Below are 11,171 nucleotides of genomic sequence, written 5' to 3' on the forward strand. Positions count from 1 at the left end.
AAATACAACAGCATGATTTATCTTCGTCTATATTGTGTCCTCTGCTCTGTAATACTTTTCAATTGATAGCAGCTCTCTACCCTTTAGGCTCCATGGCCTCCTAATATATGCTTTACTTTGACTATTACATCTTTCCATTAGCTAGTCTTGATACTTTATCAATTTAGTGTTTGCACTGAAGGGAAAATGTGATGTGTTGAAAGGCAGCGTGTTGGAGTTTTAGTGAAGCGTTATTCTGATCCATCATGTCTGACAGAGACAAGGCCCCGGGCCGTCATTTGTCTCTCCTCCTTCTGACATGGCATGAGAGATGAGAGGAACTACTCTTCAGCACCTTTCGCAAAATGCCACGCTGAACATTTCCTCAATTTGACTTTTCACTAAACACTCCACTCCCCTTTTATCGTCTCTAACATTTGTCTCTTTCATCATTTGCTGTCTTGTTTCAATCTATAAACCTGGTCTGAGTCAATTTCCGCTGGACCAAAATCAGTTTAACATGCTTCCATAACTGGATCATTTGGAAGTGTACTCTAGAGTGTATGACACTGTGGTGTTCCTCGTGTGTGTGAGAGAGGGGTGTGTAACATTTTGGATGCGAGCGCACAGATGCAATTAGCAGAGCGGTTTCTCCTCCAGAACGGGGCTATGGCTTTTCTACACGTGGTTAATTAAACGTAGTGTGGATGTTAGTAAATATTAAAGGACAAAGGTAGAGCTAGTAATTAAATTCTGGCGTGCTGACACAGCGATTAGCCTAAACTCATGTCTGATAAAGGCCACACACAGACACACAGACACACAGACACACAGACACACAGACACACACACACAGAGGCACACCCTTAAGCTGAGCATTTGCTCTTATTTAAATCTGGGCTTGATAAGGCCCCTGAAAGTGTATCCTCTTTAAAACCCCACTGCTCACTCCTTCTGCCCCCACATTAAGGGCTTAATAAAACAGTGATATTATTTCAGTTATTGGTTGCAGGGATATGAAGATGGTATCGCTTTAATTGCTTGCGTACGCTTGCGGGATCCATGGAGATTGTTCTGGGATGCAAACATAAGCAGAATGTCGACTCCAAAAAACAATCACAAAGCCCCCGTGTGTGTTCTTGCGCAAATAACCAGCCTCTCATTTAAAACACAGGTTTGATTTATAGGAGCACAGGTGGAGTGATATACAGTTGCCCTACACGAGGAAAAACACACACACGGACAAGCGCACACACATGAATTAACAATATGGAGACGACCGAACCACCTGGAGCTACATGTGGTCCTAAATCTTTAATTTGATTGTTGCAGTAAAGACGAGGAAATGTCATGTCAGGCCATAAGCTCCACATTTGTCCATCCAATCATGTCCATGCTTTCCTCCCTCATTAATTGTGCGTCATGCTCTCTTATTTGATCAGCGCTTCACTTTTACCCTTCACTTTGATCTTTTTGCCACTGCCTTCTGCTCGCATATTACCAACATATATTTTGACTTCCTCAATTTTGCATCCTTTGTGTTGTGGATTCTACTTAAGGGAAAGAAACTTCTCTATTAGCAGGAAGCACAGCCCACTCTGCTATTGATGTACAGAGCTGATTTCTTTTTGCTGAGTTGAGAAAGGCATCTATAAAGAGCCATGACATTTTAATCAGCCAAACTATCTCTCACTAACATCATGTTCCCCTCCCCGCGCCTTGATCTACTTATCAGAGATTGTGCGACCAGGCCTGTAACTCCTGTTTCTTTAATTCAGCGTGTTTAGAGTGGGAGTTTTCCCTGTGTCCTATACTGTGATTATCAGCGTTGAATGATCTGGCCTGCAGTGGTGTGAATGTGCCCAGGATATGTGTGTGTTAGATAGCGAGACTAAGGGAGAGCAAGAGAGGCAAAAACAGCGCTTATCAGAGATAATGCTCAACATTTGATTGATGCAGATATTAGTTGATTTATTTGATCTAGGATATTTAAGAAGAAAATATTGGGTCTCTGACTTATATGCTGTAAAAGTTATTAGACAGTTCACTTTGGATCAAAACTCATATTACAACGGCACCGAATGAATCTCAGTGACTGTTGCAGTTATTAGTTGGGCTGTAACCTTTGTGAAGTTGTCACCGTCTTGTCGCGCTGTAACGCTGACCCTGTGACATTTTGTTGACTGACTGATTGCTCCCTCAAGATCAGTGTACCCTCAGGCTCCTAGCAGCTGTGCTCAGCCTATACTCATCTAATCTATACCTTAACTATAGGCACAGACAGTAGTGAGCGGAATGGAGATCAGTGTGGGCAGTGGCTCCAGTACCTCATCATAATGGATAGAAAGAGGGGAGGGAGGTGTTATGGGCAAAGGCCTAAGAGGCGCCTCTGGTCCAATCAGACAGCTGAGTTCCCCCAGGGGCCGGTTTCATCAGCGCTCTCGCCTAGTCCCATGCTTCTTAACGTTTTAGCATGATTATTTTACCCAGGATCCTGCCTCGGGCACCAGGCCACCTTTTTACATATGCACAGGCTGAACTTTTGACCAGGCACCAGCAGTCGGGACTGTATTAGAGAAACGGTTGTTCTGTCATGAGATGTGGGACCGCCATTAGCTCCTGCAGCCAGGAGCTGTCTCTTGCACCTCGAGGGTTAACCCCAGAGACAGGACCTGAAACGGAGACATCAGCATTACAATATAACGTGCAGTGGTGCTGCATGTGAACACAGCAGCCACTTTTACCTCAGTGTTCTTTATCAGTTTCTCTCCTGCAGACAGACATGGGGTCAGGTGCTCTATCTGGTGTAGCACACAGACGCTGCTGAACACACCCGGGCAACCTCTGCGTGTGTGTGTGTGTGTGTGTGTGTGTTAGTGCTCCGGTATTGTGTGTGGTGCTCAACCATGTGGAAAGAAAGAGGAGCAGAGGTCCCAATCTCCCCGCCAGCCCCCCTTCCCCTCCGTGGGGTTAGATGAGCTGCCAGGCCCTTGTAATAGAGTCCTCTTGGATGATTAGGAGCTACGCAGGAGGGGGTCAGCTCCAGTCTGACTGGAGACACTGTGTAGGTTTCTTCAGAGGGGTAGTGGATATTACACATTATGCCACTTGGTATGAGGTTCACATTCTCAGAGTGGACTTCTCTGATGATGCACCAATTTGCTTTTATGTTTAAGATCATTTTTGAGGAACTGGTATAACGAACGTGATATTCCAGCCAGACATTCCCTGCTGTGCTGCTGAGAGGGAAATAGACGTAGAGGAGTAGAGAGACACATCGGGGCAGAAAGACGTGTTGGTGCGGGTTGGATAAAAGCATACAATCCTATTTGGTTGTATTGACATGTGTGTTCCTGCCCAATCCTGTTACTGGGATTATTGTCCACGGAGATACCATTTCATTAAAGAAAACACACACACATGCTCCAACACACGCACACACACGCAAGCACACACACACACGCACATGGTCGGTGAACAGAGATGGCCTGAGGCCTGGTTATGCGCTCCATTGCACAGGGAAACTGTGTAAATGGTTTATTGTGGATGAGTTGATGTGATGGAGAGCGTGTCTGGATCAATAAAGAACCAATCAAATGCTGACAGTCTGCTACTGTATGCAGTCAGTCATTCACCCCTCCTGCCTGCGTACAGTTATACAACATGAGTGTGAAGGAGGTAAGAACAATATCCCTGTTGAAAGAACAAAGTAGTAATTTGTTAACAACCGAACTTCCAAAAATGTAATTCAATTGTAGCCGCTTGGCAATGTTGATGTCTTTTTACACAATACATTTTTATCCCAGTGCACATTACCACTTTTTTAAATGAATTTCTTTCACAGACTTTTGTTTTGTTTGTGAGGAAACATTACTGAAAGCCTCAACCACATCCTCCCTGCTCCTCAGCTGCAGACACCTCAGGGAGGCCATTAGGACTGAGTCTGAGTCTGGGCTGAGTCTGAGCTGGGGCCGGGCTAAATTACCCCAGAGCTACAGGTCAGAGCCAGCTAGACCCGCATTGCCAAGGGACTCCGTCTCTAATAGAAGGGATCAGAACAGGCCAAAGAGGCAGAAAGTGACCTGGCCAGAGAGACATCCTTACTCACTTACCCTCTACTCTTCCACGGTGCCTCGCTCGCCCTCCATCCCTCTTACCTTTTGAGCTTCAGAGCTTTTCTCCAGTGAACCTCACAGAGGAGAAAGATGTAACCTATCACCCCTCACCCGACTCAACACACACACACACACACACACACACACACACACACACACACACACACACACACACACACACACACACACACACACACACACACACACACACACACACACACACACACACACACACACACACACACACACACACACACACACACACACACACACACACACACACACACACACACACACACACACACACACACACACACACCACTCCCTCCCCTCTTTGTTGTGACATGGAGCTGATGGACTATTTTTCAAATTGATTTCAAAAATGTACATAAGCAGCCGATCCCCTAGCCCAGATTACCTATTGATTTTTAATATGAAAAGCTCATTATATAAGCAGGAACTGCAACACAAAAAGCTAGCCAACCTTTGCATAAATCCTTTAATTGAATTTCCAGAGCCCGTGGTTCTACATTTTTTAATTAAATCCATTTCTTTTTTTAAGGGTTGCTGTGTAATTTGCATGCTGTGAAGTGGGTGCTGTCCCAGATAAAGTGCCATTGATCCTTATTAAGGCTCACCTCTGGGCTCGCTGAAAACCAACCACAGAAATTAAATGTGCTCATGGTGCATACACTTATTGCCCGCATGATAGGATTAGAGGCAGAGAGAGAGAGTGAGGAGAGGGAGGGAGATAGAGATGGAGGGGGAAGGAATGATGGGGTAAAGGGGGGGCTTATTATTAATAGTTGTTCATATTAATGTAATATTTCACCTTTTCCTCCTCTGGGGTGAGATTGTAAAGCGCTTGTTTATAAATACAGCTTGGTCTGGGCATTGTTTGGGTTTCTCATTAAACCCACTGGTCTGATGTGTCGGGGTGTTACTGTGACTTCCCAGTTCAGAGGTAGCATTTCAATCTGTCACCGAGAGATATGACCTCATGTTCAACACATCTTCCTGAAAAACATATTTTGGATTCAAACAGGCTTCTTTTAAATGAAACACATGATCATATCCAGTATCTCATTGGTCTTCAGGAGGTCACAGTCTGTCATCTTCTTTAAGGAAAGGGTGTTTAACCACCGATTTAGATGAAATGATACTTCATTGTCTCGTCCCGACCCTATTTAGCATCAGGTAGCGGTGAGCGTGCGAGCGGTGGTTTTTATCCTGCGTTTGTGCTCCGTGATAGCTGGTGGAGCAGGCCTCTCCTTCCTGTCTTCCTATCCGCAGACAGTTGAGTAAATCAATAGGGATTAACCTGTGACCCCAGCCACATACTTATAGCCCAGTCCTCGCTGCTCACACATCTTTCATCAGTTTCACTTAAACACTGCACCTCACTCAATAAGGCACCACACACTAATTCATTTGAAAGATGGAGAGGCCCCTATCACAGACCTTGCTCGCACGCACGCACACACACGCACACACACGCACACACACGCACACACAGTCATCTGAATTGAGTGAACATATTCAGTACATGCATAGTGAGGCAATGCTACTGATTGTATGTTTTTCTTATTGATTAGTCCTCCAATTATGTATTTGATTATTTAAATCAACGTTTTGAGTATGAAATAAAAAGGTGAACATTTGTGAATTTTGCTTATATTGGTCACTTAAACAATTACAGATCAAAAATAGTAGTGCTGGGATTTTCTCGGAGCAGCTTTGAGGTTTACAAATGAGTCTATAGGTATTTAGATTTTAAGATTTCAATGCCTGTACACTTGTAATTTCCCAATTTGAGATCGATAAAGTACTTCTCTATCTATGGCTGAAAGTATTCCCACGATAAATGTCAGAAGGTAAGAAACATCTTTTCGGTTTATTTTCTCTTTTGATACATAGAAGAACAAAAAGAAAGACGCATGTGTCGACGATCTAATTCAGTCTTTAAAAGAATCTTGATCTTGGTGCAGGTTTGTATTTTTGTATGCACAGATACACAATCTGCATTCTCTCCTTTTTTCTCTCCTCCTCTTGAAATATTGACACCGGCTGACTGATTGGTCTGATGTCTCTGTATCTTTTGTGTACATGTCCATGTGGAAATGTGGGTGTTGGTGTGAGGTGCACGTATGAGAGTGTGTGTGTGTGTATGTTTGTGTGTTGAGCAATGCAGTGTCAGCAGCTTGTGCTGCAACTATTGACCCAGGTCTGTCCTCTGCTCTGACTGGCTTGTGTCCCTAACTTGTCATCTCTCTCTCTCTCTCCCTCCCTCTTCCTATCTCTCTCTCTCGCTCTCTCTCTGGTGGTTGATCTTCTTGTGAGTTGATTAAAGTTTTGCCACCTTTTTCAAAGTGATTGTTCCTATCTAACATCTCAATATACCTATTTTTCTCTCATCCTGCTAGCTTTGTCCTTGTCCAGTATTGTTTCTTTTTATGTTAGCATCTTTCTCCACCACATATTTAGCATTAAACACATTCACCTGATAGGGGTTAGAGATATGAATGACCTCAGTAATGCACAGACCGGTACCTGAGCGCTCAGCAATGCTTTTAACCCACAAACAGGTTCACGTAAAGCTCTTCGCTGAGTGATGGTTGAAGGTCACACACAGAGTAGGGTGTCCGTTTCTCTTGGGACAAACCTAAATAACAGCAACGCCTCACCTCCCTGATTGTACAAATAGATTGATGATTAATTTCCTGTATTTTGCCTTTTTTTTCTATTTGCATTCTATAATCACCCCATCACTTATTCCACTTTCTCTTTCACTCTTTCTTCTAGTGCATCACTCTCTCTCAGGTGGGCAGACACACACAGGAGCGCCTCAGTGACGTGTGTGTGGGGCTGGCCAGAAACAAAAGGCTTTGATTTCCCTCAATTCATTCCATAATCCAATCAATCAGACTAAAACAGCTTGGTTCCTTTTCTGTCCTCCTCTAACCAACCAACCAACCATACATATTTACACATATACACCCGCACACACATGCGGAGCGCCTCCTAAATGCATGTGGATCAGGTCGTTCCCGTAGTGGGGACCCCCCCTGGGGTTAGACCACTCTATGTGTTATCGATTGCATTGCTGTTGCATGTTGTGCTCAATCATGTGTTCCATGCGTCTGCCGTTGTCCTCTCCCACCTGGCCCATTAGATTAGGCTAATGCATTCAACCATTGATTAGTCATTACACTCAGACCTGATCAGCCAATCGCCTACCTGCTTTGACTCCACTTGACCCGTGAACCCTGAATCTCATGTCATCTGGCCAACTCTAACATGTTAAACACACACACGCCGCTCACAGCTCTATCTGATGCGTAGCGTGTCGGGGGGGTTGTTGTGAGGTTCAGCTGGGTTCACTACCTGTGTGATATTCAATACTGATAGCATTTGCACGCATTTCCTAATCACATGCATCAGAGAGCTATAGATTGCATCATTGCGCATGGAACTGTTGAACCGGTCATTGATCTCACAGTTTGAGTGAACGAGCGTGTTGATTGGAGAGCATACGAGCTCCTTATGGAAGTCACAGTGAGACCAAGAGGTGTGAAAGGGTTGTGAGTGTTTGATTTGTTTCTCAATCTCTGTTTAATTTTACTTCAACATTTCTATTTTATACTATTTCATACTATTTATTTGTACCCTGTTAATCGTATTTGACAGCCACAGTTACTACTGTACTTTGCAGACTAAATAACAACACATGTGATCAGTCAAAGATTAAAGAAGAAGCAGATTCAGAGATATTTATTTTAAATACTTTATATATCACATATTTATCACATGACCTGATGACAACATTGCCCACAATTAAGCGCAAGGAGCAACAATTCAGTCAGGACTTCTTGTTTTAGCTTTGCAGCTGCAAACGACTCCTCAAGCTGAGATAAAGAGGGAGCTTTTATTATTCCCTCCTCAGGGCTTTTCTACTTTTCAAAATGTCCGAATTCTGCTGTTAAGCCACATTTTGTTTTTACATAGTATTTCACAATACATTTAAAGGGACTCTCAGGCAATTCCCCTTTAATAGCTTTACCTTTGCATGCGTTTATGTATCAATATTGTCCATCCAACAATATACTAACATGCCAGTGTCTGTTCTGCTGCATAATGACCACTTTTACTGTTAATATAATTACGTTTTAATACAGTTCTGATATAATTACGTTTTAATACAGTTCTGAATGCAGGACTTTACCTTGTAATAAAGTCATTTTAAGGGTAGTTCTGTTACTTTTACTTAAATCATTTGGATACTTCCTCGACGACTGGTTCCATGATCCTGTATGAACAAACCAGAATCTTTCAAATCTATCCACCGTGGGTTCCAAGTGTTTTCCTCTCTGCCTGACCCTCCGACGTCAAGACTCTCACCTTGACAGTTGTGCTTTAGAAATAATTAGTCCCTCCCTTCTACCACTCCCATCCTCCTTATTTCCTCTTCTCCTTCTTTTTGCCCTCTCTACAGTATTGAGTCTGTCTGTGAGGAATGGCTGTTTTAGGGACAGTCCCATTGGTGTGTGTGTGTGTGTGTGTGTGTGTGTGTGTGTGTGTGTGCGCGTGCGCGTGTGTGTGAAGCACAGACCTGAGTGATCGGGGATAGATGTCTTCATTGGATATGAGCTGGCTACTCCGTGGCTCTGCATTACATTTGTATTGAATAGGAAACTAATGATTGGATAATTTTATTGATGTGTCTGATATTGAACATATAAACAAAATGTTCTTTTGAAGCATTGTGTGAGTGCTGCGCCCCGGGGGGAGGGAGCAGTCCCAGTTGTGCTTAAGAAAGAATAAGTCCATGCTGAGTCCATAGTGTATTGGAAAAGAGAGCGAATGGATCGATGGGGACTTGGTGCTTGAGACACACTTTAATTGTATTATTTTCTCTGAGATTTCTGTCCTCTCATATCCATCTCAACGCCGAAGTGACAGATTTGATATGTATTGCACACATTGTCATGAAGACAGATATGAATTTATTGAACAGTTTCAAAAAGGAATTTGTTCTGCTTTTATGAGTCGACCCTTACGGACCACGAGGGGGTTGTACTGCTCGACAAAGGAACTGTCTTTTCGTGTTTTCAGTCGTTTTTTGGTTAGTTCTCTGATGCCTTTTTGTTTACGTTAAATGAATGCTGTGCCGCTGCTGCTTGGAAATCCTCTGAATCAAACACTTACAACTTTCTCAAAGTGGAGATGGACTGTTTCTTTTACTGTAAGTTTGATGGTAACAGATCAAAGAGATGAAAGATGGCAAGACTCAGAGTGGAGGAAACTTGTTTAATTAAAATGAAGCGATGAAGAGGGGATAGAGGGATGTTCTTTGATGTGTGTTCTGGATGCACTGTATACGTTATGCAGTTATTATATGCGAATTTTTGTTTAAGAGGTTCCAGCAGAGGGTGGGACAGTAGGAGGTGTTGCAGACTCAGGGAAGGAGAGAAGCAAGGAGTGAGCTTGATGAAGTTTCTGATTATCCCACCTCCTCTGGCACCGGGAAGAATTACTGAATGCCATTTGGGTCAGTGCTCTTTATGGAACTGCATTTATGAAATACATCTCTTCCCCTTTTTTGTTCTCTCTTTCTGTCTCTCCCTCTCTGTATCTCTCCCTTCCTCCCTCTTTCTCCTCTAATTGGAGATGCAATAAAGGTGCGTGGGGTCAGTGGTTCTTCAAGGTGAGGCCGCATGTGTGTCTCGCTCTTATGTTCCCCTCCAGACACACGCTCAAACCCACGGAGAAGTGTCCTTTTCTGCCTTGCTCACAGAAACCACGGGCCTAAAACCTCAAACACCTGAACTCACACCACTCTCCCGCTCTGTTATAAGTTTCCTTCAGTAATATACGGCTCTATCAGTCTGCAGCTCCATGCTTCCTGCCCTGCCCTGCTCTCAACTCTGCTCCATGTCCTTGTGCCAGCCTGCTAAGCTAGAGGGCACGCTGTGGGTGAATCAGAGACAGAGCTCTGCCAACACGCCCAGCGGGAGAGGCAATGCCTCAAGAGAGGGAAAAGGGAAAACATGAAGATGTGAGGGGGCGGGGGGATTTGGACTGGTTGGAAATGACTGAAAGGAGAAAAAGAAAGACATTAAAAACAATTCTTCACTGAGTATTTTAGTGTAGATTGACAAAGAGTTCATACACAAATGAAGATTGAACGACCTTCTCTGTCATTCCTTCTCCTGAATACGTTGTTTTGCGTTGAGATTCCAAAGCCGGTGCAACGCCACAAGTTCACAATGAAGAGCAAGCCCTTTGTCTGATGAGCGCAAAGACCCCAGTACCACTTCAGGCCAGTAGGGGTCATTGTAGTTCAACTGACTGAGCAGCACAGGCCCATCAGTGAAGCTGGAAGCTGCGGGACAGCGAGCTGTGCTTCATTTTGCTCATTGAGTCACAACTCTGTTGTCACATGATTTACTGAAGGCATGCAATTACAATCTGCATTTATTTAAAAATCCAAAAATAATTGTAATCTTCCTCATTCTGTTTTGCTTTTTGATAGGAGTTGCACACATGTAATGGATGGGGACCACTGCATGAGGCCTCGGGTCATTTAGGTGGTCTTGATGCACCTCTCACTGAAGTAAGGTTGCTGACGGCACAGAGCTTAGTGGGTCTTTTGATGTAATTCCTCATGATTCCTTGTTTTGCTTCAACACAAAGTACCAAAAGTGCAAGGCGGGTAAGATCAGGTTTACACTTGTGAATGAACAACACACCACCCTCTGCTTCACCTGCCGCTTTCGCCTAATTGATTTAGCACTTGGGCTGGTAATGTAATGTCCAGGATGAAGAGGGCTTTGCAAAGTCTTTGCCCCCAGGTATTGCTTGAGACACCAGTGCTGAGGAAATAATTGCAGTGTCCTCTTTAAAAGGCTGCCTCGATCACCAGGATGTTGGAGTGCTGAGGAGGGACAAACTCTCCCTTTCTTTCTTACTTCCTCTCTGCATGTCTCTTCATATATTTGACTGTCATACAACATGCATCTCTCTACCTGTCGACTTTTAAAAATGGTGTTAGGATTGAAATGATCCTTTCTTCTGTGA

At 43.8% G+C, this 11,171-nt stretch overlaps 1 protein-coding gene across 1 annotated transcript in view; it reads left to right on the forward strand.

Moving 5' to 3' along the window:
• The window catches only part of wwox (WW domain containing oxidoreductase), a 138,276-nt gene that overhangs the window by 50,438 nt on the left and 76,667 nt on the right, over positions 1–11,171 (forward strand). The gene's annotated exons all lie outside the window — the stretch shown is intronic.

This window comes from Pseudochaenichthys georgianus, chromosome 6, assembly GCF_902827115.2.
Source record: "Pseudochaenichthys georgianus chromosome 6, fPseGeo1.2, whole genome shotgun sequence".
Taxonomy (NCBI): Eukaryota; Metazoa; Chordata; class Actinopteri; order Perciformes; family Channichthyidae; genus Pseudochaenichthys; species Pseudochaenichthys georgianus.